Here is a 16,950-nt window from a genome sequence, read left to right on the forward strand (position 1 = left end):
GAAAGTAATAAATATTGCATTAATACAAGTTGCCCTCTTCTTGTATACTTTGATTTTTTAGTTTCGAGAAGACAACAAATTCAATTTATCTCTAGTCATGAATTCATGATCGTTCCGAATGAAAAATTCCCTAAATTTAAGTTAGGGTTCAACAAACACGAGAAACAAAGCTCTCAAATACTAACCACATTTACAAGACAATTGCTAGTTAGTTAATTCTAATACAGATTAGTTGACCTGAAAATAAATACTTATACATGAGAAAATCATATGAGGATCAAAACTTTCGGAGACCCTGACCTGAAAATAAACACACAGTAATCTGTAATCTGTTTTATCTTCTCTACTTGAAGAAGTTCAGTGATGTGAGCTGGTGCAAGAAGCTCTCCCTCTCCTTCCAATTAGCTATGCAAGAACAAATAATCCAGAGACGAAGACGAGGGATCCCTAGCCAGCAAACCCTAATTCTAATGGAGGATTCTCAGTTTCTTACCGAATAGAGCCGAGGCGGAATGAGAAGAAGGAGGGGGTTGAGGGACGACCGGGCGAGTAGACTGTCTGGACGCCTTGCGTCCGCTCGTCGCCGGGTGATGGCCGTGCGTCTAGCCTTCTAGGGCTCTAGCGCCAGCCGCTAGTCCCTGCGCTCGCCGCCTGTGTGAAAACGAAGAGACAGGGAGTTCGAGCGATTGATCTGCACTGGATCTGTACAACCTACGTATTCCCTCGTTTTTTAGGTGTCTTCTGTATCGGCCTGGGCTGCTAACAGCTGTTGGGCTATGAACCTATGAAAACCGAAGGCCCAATTGTTTTTTGCCCGGGTAAACAAGCTATCGAACATGTTTAGCGCTTCGTTAATTTGGATCGATCGCTGCTATCGAGGACTAGCGAGCCCGGGCAAGTGCCCAGGGTCGCTGGGTGGTGCCTCCGCCACTGGTCAAGTTCTCTACAACCGGATATTAAAAAATCTCATCTGCCACATAACCGCGGGCACGGCTCTCGAAAGTTTAAACCCTGCAGGAGTGTCCCAACTTAGCCCATGACAAGCTCATGATCTGCGGAGACAATCCTCCGTCGCGGGACATCCGATCAAACTCAGGATCCCGGTGCACAATACATTTTGACAATGGTAAAACAAAACCAGCAAGACCACCCGGTGCGTCGATACCCCGATAGGAGCCGCGCGTATCTCATTCTCAGGACAACACCGTCTATGCTAAGTGGACAATAGCCAAAGACCTTGAGTTGCCCCGAGGTGGCACCGCCGACTGCTAGGTAGGTGGACCAACACTCATGAGGAGCACTGGCCCCCGGGGGGTTGATTAAGAGACCTCGGGGGCCGGCAGGTCCATATGCAAGTTTTAGTTGTTATTAGACAAATGGTAAAACCAATGTTGGGCCTTGCTGGAAGAGTTTTATTCAAAGCGAAATGTCAAGAGGGACCCATAAACCCTCATCGTGTTAGGGACGCAAAATCAAGGAATATAACACCGGTATGACGAAAACTAAGGCGGCAAGAGTGGAACAAAACACCAGGCAAAAGGCCGAGCCTTCCACCCTTTTCCAAGTATATAGATGCATTAATTAAATAAGAGATATCGTGATATCCCATGATATCCATGACATTGATGTCCCAACATGGAACAATCTGCAACTAGCAACGCTATAAGAGGGGCTGAGCAAAGCGGTAACATAGCCAAACAACGTATTGCTGGGATGGTGAAAAAGTTAGAGGGTAACATGGCAAATTAGGAGGCTTGATAAACAAGTGGTAGGTAGCGCGACATAGCGATAGCATCGAGACAACTAGCATAGCAAAGATAGTAGTGAGATCCAAGGTGACGATCATCTTGCCTGAAATCCCGCTAGGAAGAAGACCGAGTCCATGAAGAAGACGAAGCCACGTAGACGAACCAAGCATAGTCGACCGAATCCTCACGATCGCAACAAAATAGGAACTAACGAGAAGAAGCACAACCGGAAAGAAGCAAACAACATGGTAAACACACAACACATAAACATGACATGATGCTCAACCAAGTATGATGCATGTCAAGTTTAAATGATGCTACTCATGGCAAGAGATGTATACAAGAACCACACATCAAAGCAAGTTTAAATGAGGCCGGAATCAACACATAACACTTCCGGAAACTCCCCATATGCAAATTTCGAAATTGGTCCAGGTCTAAACAAAACATTATGTTGAAATTGTTAAACAACACATTAAGGTGCACCAAGATGATCTACGCGTCTTTCTAGTCAAGTTACATATAAAGTTCATTTAATTTGGAGCTATGGCCTAGAAGATATGAGCAAAACAAGTTAAACATGGCATTAATGCAAATGCAAGCAAAACAACATCAAGCAAACACACTCAAAACATGGATGCAACATGGCATGATGAAACTACATGCAAAACCAAGCAAGTTTCATACAGAGCATGCTCCAAACGGAGCCACAGTTCAACAATACACTCAATACAAGTTCCAAACACAATCTACCCAAAACAACAACTAAGCATTTTGCAATCAAGGAAACAACATGCTACAGGAAACATATGGACACAAACTTGATATGCACTTCAAGTATAGATAACATACATAAAATATCATTAAGGTTCATGTTCATAGGCATCAAGATTAAACCCAATATGATCAATGCAAAAGGCAACTTTATAACACAGATTATGACTTAGTGAAAAACAGGGCATACAAGTGAGCAGGAATAACATGTTGACATGTCGAAGGCAAGAAACAAACATGCTACAATGCAATATCATAACAAGAAAAAACATGGCCTTGAAGTACAGTTTAAACATAGAAAAACATGATTACTAAGCATCTCCATATAACCTCTAGATCAATGGCATTCATCAAGACAATTAAGCAAGTCATAACAGATTCACAGACTTAGTGGAGTTTACTGGACATGGCAGAAACAGCGACAAGTAGACATGTTTGCGAGCTTGTGCAACTCACCACAAAGCATTTCATGGCGTGTGAATGTAACCAACATCAAGAACGCACATTTTTGCAGCTACTCATGGCAAGAACATGGTCATAGGATGCATAGAACACTAGCTATTCACATGGCAAAAATGAACTTACTGATAACAGGCTGACAGAAACATTATTTAGCAATTTAAAAGCATGGTAATGACAAGCTACAGCAGGCCATAATTGAAAACAAGGGCATGTGTGGATAGAGCATAACAAGATACACAGAACATCCTTACTAAGCATCTCCAGATTATGCATGGATTTGATGGTAGCATCAAGTAAACATGGCATGACAAAATAACAGTTTCAGACTTGGCAAAAATTAAACATGTCATGGCAGAAACAGATTCATGCAGGCAGGTTTACAAGCTTGTTGCACTCTCCACAATGCAAATCATAGCATGGGATAAAAACTAACAGTAAGATGGCATGCTTGTACTCCTACTCATGTCATGAAACTGCTCATATGAACACCACAAAAAATCATATAAAAATGGCAAAATGGCATATGTTGTAAAATAACATGTTCACAAACTTGCTCAAATAATGAAATGGATGCCATAGATGGATTGGTGGGATTTTTCTACCCCAAAAACATATACTCCCTCCATCCCATAATATAAGAACGTTTTTCAAACTAACAAAGCTTGAAAAACATTCTTATATTATGGGACGGAGGGAGTATAATATGTAGGGGTTGCTGTAGAAAAATATCCACAAAATGCATATTTGAGAAACTGCCCGAAATGGAAATAGACATAAAAGGAAATGGACTGATCTGGAATGTGTAGATTTGGATCTGCCCAAAATGGAAACTGGGCACTTTCCATAAGTGGAATCCGCCGGGGGTGTGTGCTTGGGCAGCCGATAGGTGGGGGCGACCTGTCAGTGTCTCAAACAAAAGGAAATAGAAAGGGGGGTTAATCATGCCCGCGAGGGATCGAACCCGGGCCGCTCGGTTGGAGACGTGGCTCAACGACCAGTTGGGCTAGGTGGGAGGTAGTTGAAATATGGGGCTCGGTTCATTTTGAGCAAGCCCCAAGCGGTGCTAGCTCCTTTGTTACAATAGAGAAGACGACGACGACACCGGTGAGGGCATATCGGGGCGAGGCGAGCGCGGGCAAACAGCAGCGGGCATGCGGATTTGGGAGGTGGTGCGATCGGTAGAAGGCTTGAGGGTATTGTGTGAGGATGCGCGGGTGAGGGCTTCTGCGAGGCCGAGCCTGGCTATGGCCTAGGTGACCAGAGTTGTGCTCATAGAGATCGGCACCTAGGGAAGCGTACAATGAGGAGAAAGGCATGAGGAGAAGCAGGGCGTCACCGTGGGCTCGCTGGTGAAGACAGACTCATCGGGGAAGCATAGGAGATGGCGGAGGCGCTGATTGGAGGAGATGGCGCCTAGTACATGAAGGAGTCAAAGGAGAGGAAGGGGACGTTGAGAAACTTTGCGTCTCCGGCCCTGGATCGCCACAGGATCGGGGTTGTGGCAGCGTCACGAAGGTCCGAGGAACAAGACGACGGAGAGGACATCGTGGTTCAAGGCTTCAAGCCGGAGAGGAGCTCGGCCTCCTCTCGGCCATGGCGTTGGTGTGGCGTGGAGAAAACTTACCGGTGGCGGGAGAGGGAGGAGAAGGGGGGAAATAGAGAGAAGAGAAACCCTAGGGCTCTGCGGGGGCTTCTTATAGGGGCGAGGTGTGTGCACGGTGTCGGGCGCTCGCGGTCCCCATGGCGAGAGCGTGAGCTTGATGAAAAGGTGGCGCGTGGGTTTGCTATAGCCATAGGCTGGCAGGCGGGACCGGCGGTGACACGTGGAGGCGAGCTAGCGAGGGTGCGGGTGCCCCTAGGTGAGAAAAAGCAGGGAGGAGGCACGGGCAGGTGAGCTGGGCCGTGGCGCTGGTGGAAGCTGTTGGGCTGGCTGGCCCGCACTACTGCTGCTACGCTACATGGCTGCTACTACTCTTTCCTTCTGATTTTCTTCAGACAGAAAATAACCATAAAATCACAGGGGAAAAGGAGAGGGGTTTGAGTAATATAAAAATATCCTCATGACCTTGGATTAATGACCTAATTGAATAAATTGGTTTGGACATTTTTTAGAGGTAGATAGAGGTAGAAAAATAAAACAAGTTTGAATTATATTCAAACTTGAGGCATTTTCTATTGTAACCAAAACAACTCCAAAAAGGATAAAACTTGACGAAGAGGTTTAAGGCGTGGTCTACTATTTGTAGGGAAATGATGAACATTAATGGAGGAGGGAATAAAGTTACTTGCAAAAACATGAAAGAAGAAGGAAGGGAGAGGGGATGATGCATGGGCATGGCTTGAGAGAGAGATGGCAAGGGGTGATGCGCACACATCAACTTGAGCAACACACAACATATATAAGGGGGAAAGCACAAGATGATCATGGCAACAACATAATCCAATAAGACAGTGAGATGGGCATGGCAATGTAATATAACCAATGATAAACATGATGCAAGAAACGAAATATGACAATGGCACCCATCAAGATCATGGCAACAAACAATTGAAACACCCCACGTCGATGAAATAACTGGAAGGTAACTAGAGCATCGTTCTCGGGGTGTTACAGGTTATTCTCAAGATGAGTGTTCATTCACTTGTCATTGCATGAGAAAATGGCCGGTAATAGGGATGCCCAGTCCCGAAATGTTTTTTAATAAATTGCATGGAAAGTTGAAAGTTTGGAAGGCAGTCGTGGATACGGCTAGCCATGGATTGTGAAAGAATGGTGGAAAGGAAGTAAACTTTATTTCCTATTTGGGAACCGCCTATAATGTGTCTAGCATGGGAGATATTGCAAACTTTTGATCGTGATGTTGACAGGAAAAGCATGCCTCTCTCAAAAACAATTTCATATCTGTTTTAAACTTGAAGCTCTGGCACCTCTGCAAATCTCTGCTTCCCTCTGCGAAGGGCCTATCTATTTTACCTTTATGTAATTTTAATTTTTATTTCGAGTCTCCATCTTCTCTTGTAAAGCACCAACTGGAGAGCACTATTGTCATACTTGTGCATTGAGTGTAGTTAATTGAGTGTGTTTCATGAATGGATCAATGACTGAGCATAATGGGCTAGGGATAACTTTTTTTAGCGTTGATATTTTGAAAGACATGGTTGCTTGTTGGTATGCTTGAGTATTTATATTTTCATGTCAAACTATAGACTATTGCTTTGAGTCACTCAAGTCCAAATTTCCATGCCACAAAGAAAAGATTATATGATGAATATGATAGGTAGCATTCCACATCAAAAATTATGTTTTTATCATTTACCTACTCGAGGACGAGCAGGAATTAAACTTGGGAATGCTTGATACGTCTCCAACGTATCTATAATTTTTGATTGTTCCATGCTATTATAGTATTAATCTTGGATGTTTTGTATGCACTTACAAGTGATTATATATATATCATTTTTGGGACTAATCTATTAACTTAGTGCCCAGTGCAAGTTGTTGTTTTTTGCCTATTTCTGATTTTTCAAAATATCAGTACCAAATGAAGTCCAAATGCCACAAAACTTTTTGTTGATTTTTTCTGGACATAAGAGATAATGGAAGCTTCGACAGAGGGCCAGAAGATGGAGCAGTGGTTTATGATTAGATTATCCATGAATATTATTTGAGTCTTCTCTGGACTTTTTTATGCATGATTATTATAGCTTGTATTTTTCTCCGATCTATTGATTTGGTTTGGCCAACTAGATTGATTTTTCTTGCAATGGGAGAGGTGCTTTGTGATGGGTTCGATCTTACGGTGCTCAATCCCGGTGACAGAATGGGGCATAACACATATTTGTATCGTTGCCATTACGGATAAAAGTTGGGGTTTATTTACGCGCGAGTTTACTTTGTCTACATCATGTCATCTTGCTTAAGGCGTTACTCAGTTCTTTATGAACCTAATACTCTAGATGCATGCCAGATAGCGGTCAATGTGTGGAGTAATAGTAGTAGATGCAGAATCATTTTGGCCTACTTGTCTCGGACGTGATGCCTATATACATGATCATTGCCTTGGATATCGTCATGATTATTTGTTTTTCTATCAATTGCCCAACATTAATTTGTTTACCAACCGTATGCTATTTTCAAGAGAGAAGCCTGTAGTGAAAACTTTAGCCCCCGGGTCTACTTTCATTATAAATTAAAAATCCTAAAAATACCTTGCTGCAATTTTATTTTATTTATTTTAGTTTGTATTTTTTGTTGTATCTATCTATCAATCACTACACAATTTAATCTTGCAAGTAACCGCCGAGGGATTGACAACCCCTTGTTCGCATTGGGTGCAAGGATTTGTTATCTTGTGTGTAGGTACTGTGATGCGGAGCATCCCACGACCATCCACATGGACGCCACCTCAACTATCCAAGCTCCAAGTGGACCAATGACAAGGGCTAGGGCACGTGCTATTCAATCTAAGGTGACATCACTCCTACTTGAGTTTTCCCCCTCTTCAAGTGAGACATGGCTACTGCCTAAGTCCGAGATACTATGTGTCATTAGGTACAATGCTCAAGACTCGGAGCTGAGGACTGTAGAAGAAGAGACAGGCGTCAACACTCTGGACAGCCCGGAACTTTCGGCCCCCGGACCTTCCGGCCGACCCGGACCTTCCGGCCACCGATGACTTCGACCAGCCCAGGCGTGCCAACTCTCGGGTTAGCCTGGACCCCGTCCCGGACCTTCCGGCGCCCGGAACCTCCGGCCTGCCCGGACCTTCCGGCCCCCGGATGCTAGCACATCTCCACCGCGCCAACTCTCTGGTTAGGCCGGACCCTCCCCGGAACCTCCGGCGCCCGGAACTTCCGGCCTAGCCCAGAACTTCCGGCCCTGCCTGCGCGCAACCACTTGGGCCGAGGCCCGTGTACCCTTTCGTCACCTAGACTATATATACTCTATCCCATACAAATTTCTAGGGTTAGCATTGGTTTAGCTCATTGAGATATAGAGCATTGCTCATCCATATCGGATCTACTCCACGAGAGAGACCGCGGCCCCTCTACGGAGAAGATCCACCTTGGATTCAAGACCCCTTTACGGGAAGATCCCCTTGTGGATTCGAGACCTCCTCACGGAGAAGAACCGGCTACCCTTTTGTATCGTCCTTAGTTGTCTGTGGATTCGTGTATCGTTCTATGTACCCGAGGATCTAGCACATGTGTGACTTTTTCTGGTTAGTTTGAGTGTTCCTCTTGTGTTTCCCTTGTGTTTTCCCCCGTTTTTCCTCGTTCCCCTCTTCGTGTTCATCGTGTTCTTCGCGGGATCCGCTCCTTTCGTGAAAGATCGGGCCACTAGGGTTCTACCCTACATCATCTTGGCATGAGCCACGTTGATCACGATTTCGGAGCCTCCCCGTTGTGTTTCTAGCCTAATTTTGTTGTTTTTCGTCCTAATCCGAAAATCCCCACCAAAAATTGCCCCAATTTTTTTTTGTGATTTGTTCATGTGTTGAGTTTTTGTTGGTTTTGATCCATGAAGTTTGTGTGTGGCCCGTAGATCTAGCCTCCCCACCTTATTTTCCTCCAATTTCTTCTTTTTCCCCTTCGGATTTGGGCTTTTCCCCAAGTTTTTCTGCCCAAATCCACGATCCCCAAGTCTCTGTTCTTGGCAGAATCCTGACCACGGAACTTATGGTCCAGCCCGGACATTCCGGCCCCCGGACCTTCCGGCCTTCCCGGAACCTCCGGACCCCGGACCCTCCGTCTTGCCCGGAACTTCCGGCTTCGACAGAAAGTTTGCACTACTTCCACATCTCCGCCCAAATTCCACCAAATTTTGTTCTGGTGCTCACCATATACCATATATACTTCCGCATACCTCCACCATTCCCGCATAACCCAACTATTTTTGGACGCTCTCCGACACAATTACTACTTCGAGGTTTGAGAATTTGAGTTGCGGTACCGTATCCTTTTGTGTTTCGGCTATCTAGGTACGGTTTGACATCGACATCACCGCTGCTCATTTTCGCCACGGACGCGTCATCAACAACGACCACCTCGACTATGACTTGGTATTCGTGCCACCATTTTGACACCATACCGGAAGCAAGACCGGTAACCTCATCTTGGTATTGGACATATCACTCTTGCCATTACATTGATAGCCATCATAGCCTTACTCCTTTGCGTTGCTTACCCATCGAGACTAGACATTGAGTATTGCCGGCAACAAGACTTGTGCACATTAGTGATCATACTTCCCATAGCATACATACATCATTGTTGCCTATATTGGTATCATCTCTTGTGTCACAAAGTTGTCATCGCATACTCACTTGCTATCTTGGTTCGTCAAGCATTGCATGAGAAAAGAGCTCAAACATCAAAGAGCCAAACAAGCTTTTAAGCAAAGAGGAAAGATAAGCAAAGAGATTTTAAGAAAGAACCATAGCATCATACAACATTAAGATTATCATACTCGATCATCTTGGATCATATCATAACAACACCTTGCATACAAAGTATTTGGGATAGAAGTCGTTACATTTTTGCTAAGTAGGTTGTGCACAAGTTCTTGTATCCGCCTATCGTGCAATCGTGCTAGCGTCTCTCTAGTGTTGTGCAACAAGAGCATTTTCATGGATTCCACATTTTGGCTCACCCTTGGTTGCACAACCCCACTTATCTTTTTGCGTGTGTGTTTCCGTGTACCTTATATGCTTGGTCTACTTGTTACATTGCATATTGCGAATCTTTTCCAACATTATTGAAGCTCACTTACAATTACATCAAATTTTGTGCCACCATCCTAACCAAGCTCCACCAAAAGCTTTTACTTGTGTAGGTGTGAGAAACCGACAAGAACTCGTACCAATTGTGCTATTTCCTTGTCCTACATTGGAGTGATCCTCGATCCACTTTCAACTTCGGTCAAGGTACATTTGGTACTCGTTCTTCTCTTTCTACCACTCAAATTTGTCTTGGAATGATGGATAGGCCAAGTACTTCTACCAACCCACTCTTCATGGAGCAAGACAACGACATGAACTCCTTCGTCACCAAGAGTCACCTCTTTGGTGCACAACGTACTTTGCATCAAGAGCAACAAGCTATGAGTGAACGCATCGACAACCTTGCCGCCGACTTACGACTTTCCGAGCAACGTAGAAGGGACTACTTTGACCACAAGATCGACGATCACAAGCAAGAGAATGATGCAAGGATGGACGAGATTCACGCTTTGTTGCTCAACCACTCTTCTTCCACTTCAAGAAGGAGCCGTTCAAGTCGCCATTCCGACTTTACCCTCTCCGGCTCAAGTACACCGACATCGAACACTCTTCGTCGAGCCGCGCGCACAGACCGTCAAGTAAACCTCAATCCACGTCAGGACACCGACTCTCAAGAGCACCGACGACGTCAAGCCGAAGAAGCCTTTGCGCTAGCTCGAGAACGACAACAACAACGCCAACATGAAGAGGAAGAATGCGCGCATCTACACCAAAATGCACAAGATGCCGAGGATCAACATCAAGAACAACAACTCCGTGACGCTCAAGCACTTGAGGCGCAACAAGCTCTACGCGATGCGAGTCGAGCCGTTGTTGACCGAGGCCGTCAAGCCCGTGAAGAAGAGGAAGCACTTCGCGAAGAAATTCACGAACGACAACTTCAAGCTCGCATGCATCGTCTAATTCCTCCTCGAGCTCGACGCGCTCCTCCACAAGCTCGCCAACACCATCAAGTTCATCAAGAGCATGAAAATAATGGGAATCCTCCACGACAAGAGCAACACGAGGTTGACAACCCTCCGCGACAAGAGCACCACGAGTTGAACAATCATCTACAACATGGGCGTCATCATCCCCGACCCCAACACAATGAAGAGCAACGCTACGGAAAGCTCAAGTTCACCATGCCCAAGTTCAACGGAAGCAACGATCCCGAAGAATACCTTTCATGGGCATTGAAAGTTGACAAGATCTTCCGTTTGCACAATTATGAAGAAGAGAAGAAGATCGCGATGGCATCCCTTGAGTTCCAAGACTATGTCCTCATTTGGTGGGAACAAATCATAGAGCGCCGTGAGGCAAGAGGTGAACCACCCATCACTACTTGGGCGCAAATGAAGGATGTCATGAGAGCACGCTTCGTGCCTACCTACTACAACCGCGACCTCTTCAAGAAACTCCAACAACTCAAGCAAGGAACCAAGAGCGTTGAAGAGTACTACAAGGAGATGGAGATTGCCATGATACGAGTCAATGTCACGGAAGATGATGAGCAAACAATGGCACGTTTCTTGAATGGACTCAATCATCCTATCAAGAAGATCGCCGACTTCCAACCATACTCAAATCTCATCGAGCTAGTGCACCAAGCTACCAAAGCGGAACGCCAAGTGCAAGATGATCTCAAGTACGCCAAGTTCTCATCCAAGTCCTACGGCTTCTCCAATAACCAAGCTTCAACGACTACAACACCGACTACAAGACCTTCTACTTCCAACATCGACAAGTCGACTTCCAAGAAAGCTTCGCCAACTACAAGCAACCCTACTATGGGCAACTTCAAGCCGAGAGCTTCATCATCATCAACCCCAACCGATGAGACCGTCAAGACGAGTTCCTTCAAGTGTTTCACTTGCGGAGGCCGAGGCCACAAGTCCTACGAGTGCACCAACAAGCGGACCATGGTCTTCAACGACGATGGCACTTATGACTCCATGAGTGAAGGTGAAATGGAAGCACTTGAGCAAGTCGCCATGCACCGCCAAGTGAACAATGAAGAAGAACAAGTCTTTTGTGATGAATACTCAAGTCCCGCACTTGTTGTCTCAAAAGTCTTGACTCTCCAACATCACCAAGAAGAAGACCAACGATGCCACATATTCCACACCAAGGCCGGCATCAATGGACGATCTGTCAAGGTCATCATCGATGGAGGGAGTTGTCACAATCTCGCAAGTGAAGAACTTTGCTCCAAGCTCCAATTGCCCAAGACGAAGCATCCACATCCATACAAAGTGCAATGGCTTAGTGACTCCGGCACCATCCAAGTCGAGCACCGAGTACAAGTCTCCTTCAAGATCGGCGCCTACGAAGACACCTTGGAGTGCGATGTCGTTCCAATGACCGTTTGTCATCTTCTCCTTGGACGGCCATGGCAATTCGATAGAGGAGTCGTCCACAACGGTCGAACGAACCACTACATCTTCAAGATGAAGGGCAAGGAGTACGTCCTCCGTCCAATGTCGCCAAGTCAAGTGATCGCCGACAAGCATACCACCCATCATGGAGAGAATGGTGAGAGAGTGAGCCACCAAAAAGAGAGTGAGCGCCACAAGCCCAAATTGAGTGCCTCCACGATGAGCGAAAAAAAGAACCTAGTTCTATTTGCCACCAAACGTGAGATGAGAGAAGTGTGTGAGAACCCATCTAGTGTCCTACACTACGTCATCGTGTGCAAGGACAATGCACCACAAACTAACACCTCTCGCACTCTTCCTCTAGTGTTGTCTTCTCTTTTGCGGGAATTTCAAGATGTTTTTCCCGATGAGCTACCTCAGGGACTACCTCCTCTACGAGGCATTGAGCACCGAATCGACCTCATCCCCGGAGCACCACTTGCAAACAAAGCTCCCTACCGTGTCAACCTCGAAGAAACCAAAGAAATTCAAAGGCAAGTAAAACATCTCATAGACCATGGACATGTGCGTGAAAGTTTGAGCCCTTGTGCCGTTCCGGTCATTCTTGTGCCAAAACGTGACGGTAGTTTTCGCATGTGCTCCGATTGTAGACCTATCAATGCTATCACCGTTCGTTATAGGTATCCCATTCCACGCCTAGATGATATGCTTGATGAGCTTAGCGGTGCCACTATATTTTCCAAAATTGATCTTAAGAGTGGTTACTATCAAATCCGCATACAAGAGGGTGATGAATGGAAAACCGCCTTCAAAACCAAGTTTGGTTTATATGAGTGGTTAGTCATGCCTATGGGTCTTTCTGAAGCACCGGGCACTTTTATGCGCCTCATGAATCATGTCTTTCGCCCTTACTGAAGGAAATATGCCCTAGAGGCAATAATAAAGTTATTATTTATTTCCTTATATCATGATAAATGTTTATTATTCATGCTAGAATTGTATTAACCGGAAACGTAATACTTGTGTGAATACATAGACAAACAAAGTGTCACTAGTATGCCTCTACTTGACTAGCTCGTTAATCGAAGATGGTTATGTTTCCTAACCATAGACATGAGTTGTCATTTGATTAATGGGATCACATCATTAGGAGAATGATGTGATTGACATGACCCATTCCATTAGCTTAGCACCCGATCGTTTAGTATGTTGCTATTGCTTTCTTCATGACTTATACATGTTCCTATGACTATGAGATTATGCAACTCCCGTTTACCGGAGGAACACTTTGTGTGCTACCAAACGTCACAACGTAACTGGGTGATTATAAAGGTGCTCTACATGTGTCTCCAAAGGTACATGTTGGGTTGGCGTATTTCGAGATTAGGATTTGTCGCTCCGATTGTCGGAGAGGTATCTCTGGGCCCTCTCGGTAATACACATCACTTAAGCCTTGCAAGCAATGCAACTAATAAGTTAGTTGCAAGATGATGTATTATGGAACGAGTAAAGAGACTTGCCGGCAATGAGATTGAACTAGGTATTGAGATACCGACGATCGAATCTCGGGCAAGTAACATACCGATGACAAAGGGAACAACGTATGTTGTTATGCGGTCTGACCGATAAAGATCTTCGTAGAATATGTAGGAGCCAATATGAGCATCCAGGTTCCGCTATTAGTTATTGACCGGAGACGTGTCTCGGTCATGTCTACATTGTTCTCGAACCCGTAGGATCCGCACGCTTAACGTTACGATGACAGTTTCATTATGAGTTTATATATTTTGATGTACCGAAGGTTGTTCAGAGTCCCGAATGTGATCACGGACTTGACGAGGAGTCTCGAAATGGTCGAGACATAAAGATCGATATATTGGACGACTATATTTGGACACTGGAAAGGTTCCGGGTAAGATTGGGACAATACCGAATCACCGGGAGGTTATCGGAACCCCCGGGAGGTATATGGGCCTTATTGGGCCTTAGTGGAAAGGAGGGGAAAGGAGCAAGGGAGGGGGCGCCCCCCAAGCCCAATCCGAATTGGGAGGGGGGCCGGCCCCCCTTTCCTTCCTCGCTCCTTCCTCTTCCTTCCCTCTCCTACTCCTAATAGGAAAAAGGGGAGTCCTACTCCCGGTGGGAGTTGGACTCCCCCCTTGGGCGCGCCACCCTCCTTGGCCGCCCCCCTCCTCCACTCCTTTATATACGGGGGTAGGGGGGCACCCCAGAGACACAACAATTGATCATTGATCTCTTAGCCGTGTGCGGTGCCCCCTCCACCATAATCCTCAATAATATTGTAGCGGTGCTTAGGCGAAGCCCTACGACGGTAGAACATCAAGATCGTCACCACGCCGTCGTGCTGACGGAACTCATCCCCGACACTTTGCTGGATCGGAGTCCAGGGATCGTCGTCAAGCTGAACGTGTGCAAAAACTCGGAGGTGCCGTAGTTTCGGTGCTTGATCGGTCGGGCCGTGAAGACGTATGACTACATCAACCGCGTTGTTATAACGCTTCCGCTTCCGGTCTACGAGGGTACGTAGACAACACTCTCCCCTCTCGTTGCTGTGCATCACCATGATCTTGCGTGTGCGTAGGAATTTTTTTGAAATTACTACGTGCCCCAACAGTGGCATCCGAGCCTAGGTTTTATGCGTTGATGTAATATGCACGAGTAGAACACAAGTGAGTTGTGGGCGATATAAGTCATACTGCTTACCAGCATGTCACACTTTGGTTCGGCGGTATTGTTGGATGAAGCGGCTCGGACCGGCATTACGCGTACGCTTACGCGAGACTGGTTTTACCGCCGTGCTATGCACACATGTGACTAGCGGGTGTCAGTTTCTCCAACTTTAGTTGAACCGAGTGTGGCTACGCCCGGTCCTTGAGAAGGTTAAAATAGCACTAACTTGACAAACTATCGTTGTGGTTTTCGATGCGTAGGTAAGAATGGTTCTTGCTCAGCCCATAGCAGCCACGTAAAACTTGCAACAACAAAGTAGAGGACGTCTAACTTGTTTTTGCAGGGCATGTTGTGATGTGATATGGTCAAGACGTGATGAGATATAAGTTGTTGTATAAGATGATCATGTTTTGTTGAAGTTATCGGCAACTGGCAGAAGCCTTATGGTTGTCTCTTTATTGCATAAGATGCAAGCGCCAAATAATTGCTTTACTTTATCGCTATGCGATAGCAATAATTGCAAGAGCAATAGTTGGCGAGACGACCATGTGAAGACACATTGATATAGATCAATATGATGGAGATCATGGTATCATGCCGGTGACGATGGAAATCATGACGATGCTTTGGAGATGGAGATCAAAGGCACAAGATGATGATGGCCATATCATGTCACATATTTTGATTGCATGTGATGTTTATCTTTTATGCATCTTATCTTACTTTAATTGACGGTAGCATTATAAGATGATCTCTCACTAAATTTCAAGATAAAAGTGTTCTCCCTGAGTATGCACTGTTGCCAAAGTTCGTCATGCCCAGACACCACGTGATGATCGGGTGTGATAAGCTCTACGTCCATCTACAACGGGTGCAAGCCAGTTTTGCACACGCAGAATACTCTGGTTAAACTTGACGAGCCTAGCATATGCAGATATGGCCTCGGAACACTGGAGACCGAAAGGTCGAGCGTGAATCATATAGTAGATATGATCAACATAATGATGTTCACCATTGAAAACTACTCCATTTCACGTGATGATCGGTTATGGTTTAGTTGATATGGATCACGTGATCACTTAGATGATTAGAGATGTCTATCTAAGTGGGAGTTCTTAAGTAATATTATTAATTGAACTATTAATTTATCATGAACTTAGTCCTGATAGTATTTGCATATCTATGTTGTAGATCAATAGCTCGCGTTATTGCTTCCCTATGTTTTATATGTGTTCCTAGAGAAAACTAAGTTGAAAGATGATAGTAGCAATGATGCGGACTAGGTCTGTGATCTGAGGTTTATCCTCATTGCTGCACAGAAGAATTATGTCCTTGATGCACCGCTAGGTGAATGACCTATTGCAGGAGCAGATGCAGACGTTATGAACGTTTGGCTAGCTCAATATGATGACTACTTGATAGTTTAGTGCACCATGCTTAACAGCTTAGAATCGGGATTTCAAAGATGTTTTGAACGTCATGGACCATATGAGATGTTCCAGAAGTTGAAGTTAATATTTCAAGCAAATACCCAAGTTGAGAGATATGAAGTCTCCAACAAGTTCTATAGCTAAAAGATGGAGGATAATAGCTCAAGCAGTGAGCATGTGCTCAGATTGTCTGGGTACTACAATCACTTGAATCAAGTGGGAGTTAATCTTCCAGATAAAATAGTGATTGACAAAATTCTCTAGTCACCATCACCAAGTTAGTAGAACTTTGTGATGAACTATAATATGCAAGGGATAATGGAAACGATTCCCAAGCTCTTCGTGATGCTGAAATCGACGAAGGTAGAAATCAAGAAAAGCATCAAGTGTTGATGGTATATGAAATCACTAGTTTCAAGTAAAGGGACAAAGGGAAGAAAGGGGAACTTCAAGAAGAACGGCAAGCAAGTTGCTGCTCAAGTGAAAAAACCCAAGTCTGGACCTGAGCCTGAAACTGAGTACTTCTACTGCAGAGGGACTGGTCACTGGAAGCGGAACTACCCCAAGTAATTGGCGGATAAGAAGGATGGCAAAGTGAACATAGATATATTTGATATACATGTTATTGATGTGTACTTTACTAGTGTTTATAGCAACCCCTCAGTATTTGATACTAGTTCAGTTGCTAAGAATAGTAACTCGAAACAGG

This window comes from Triticum urartu, chromosome 6A, assembly GCF_056163025.1.
Source record: "Triticum urartu cultivar PI428250 chromosome 6A, HENAU_Tu73, whole genome shotgun sequence".
Lineage (NCBI taxonomy): Eukaryota > Viridiplantae > Streptophyta > Magnoliopsida > Poales > Poaceae > Triticum > Triticum urartu.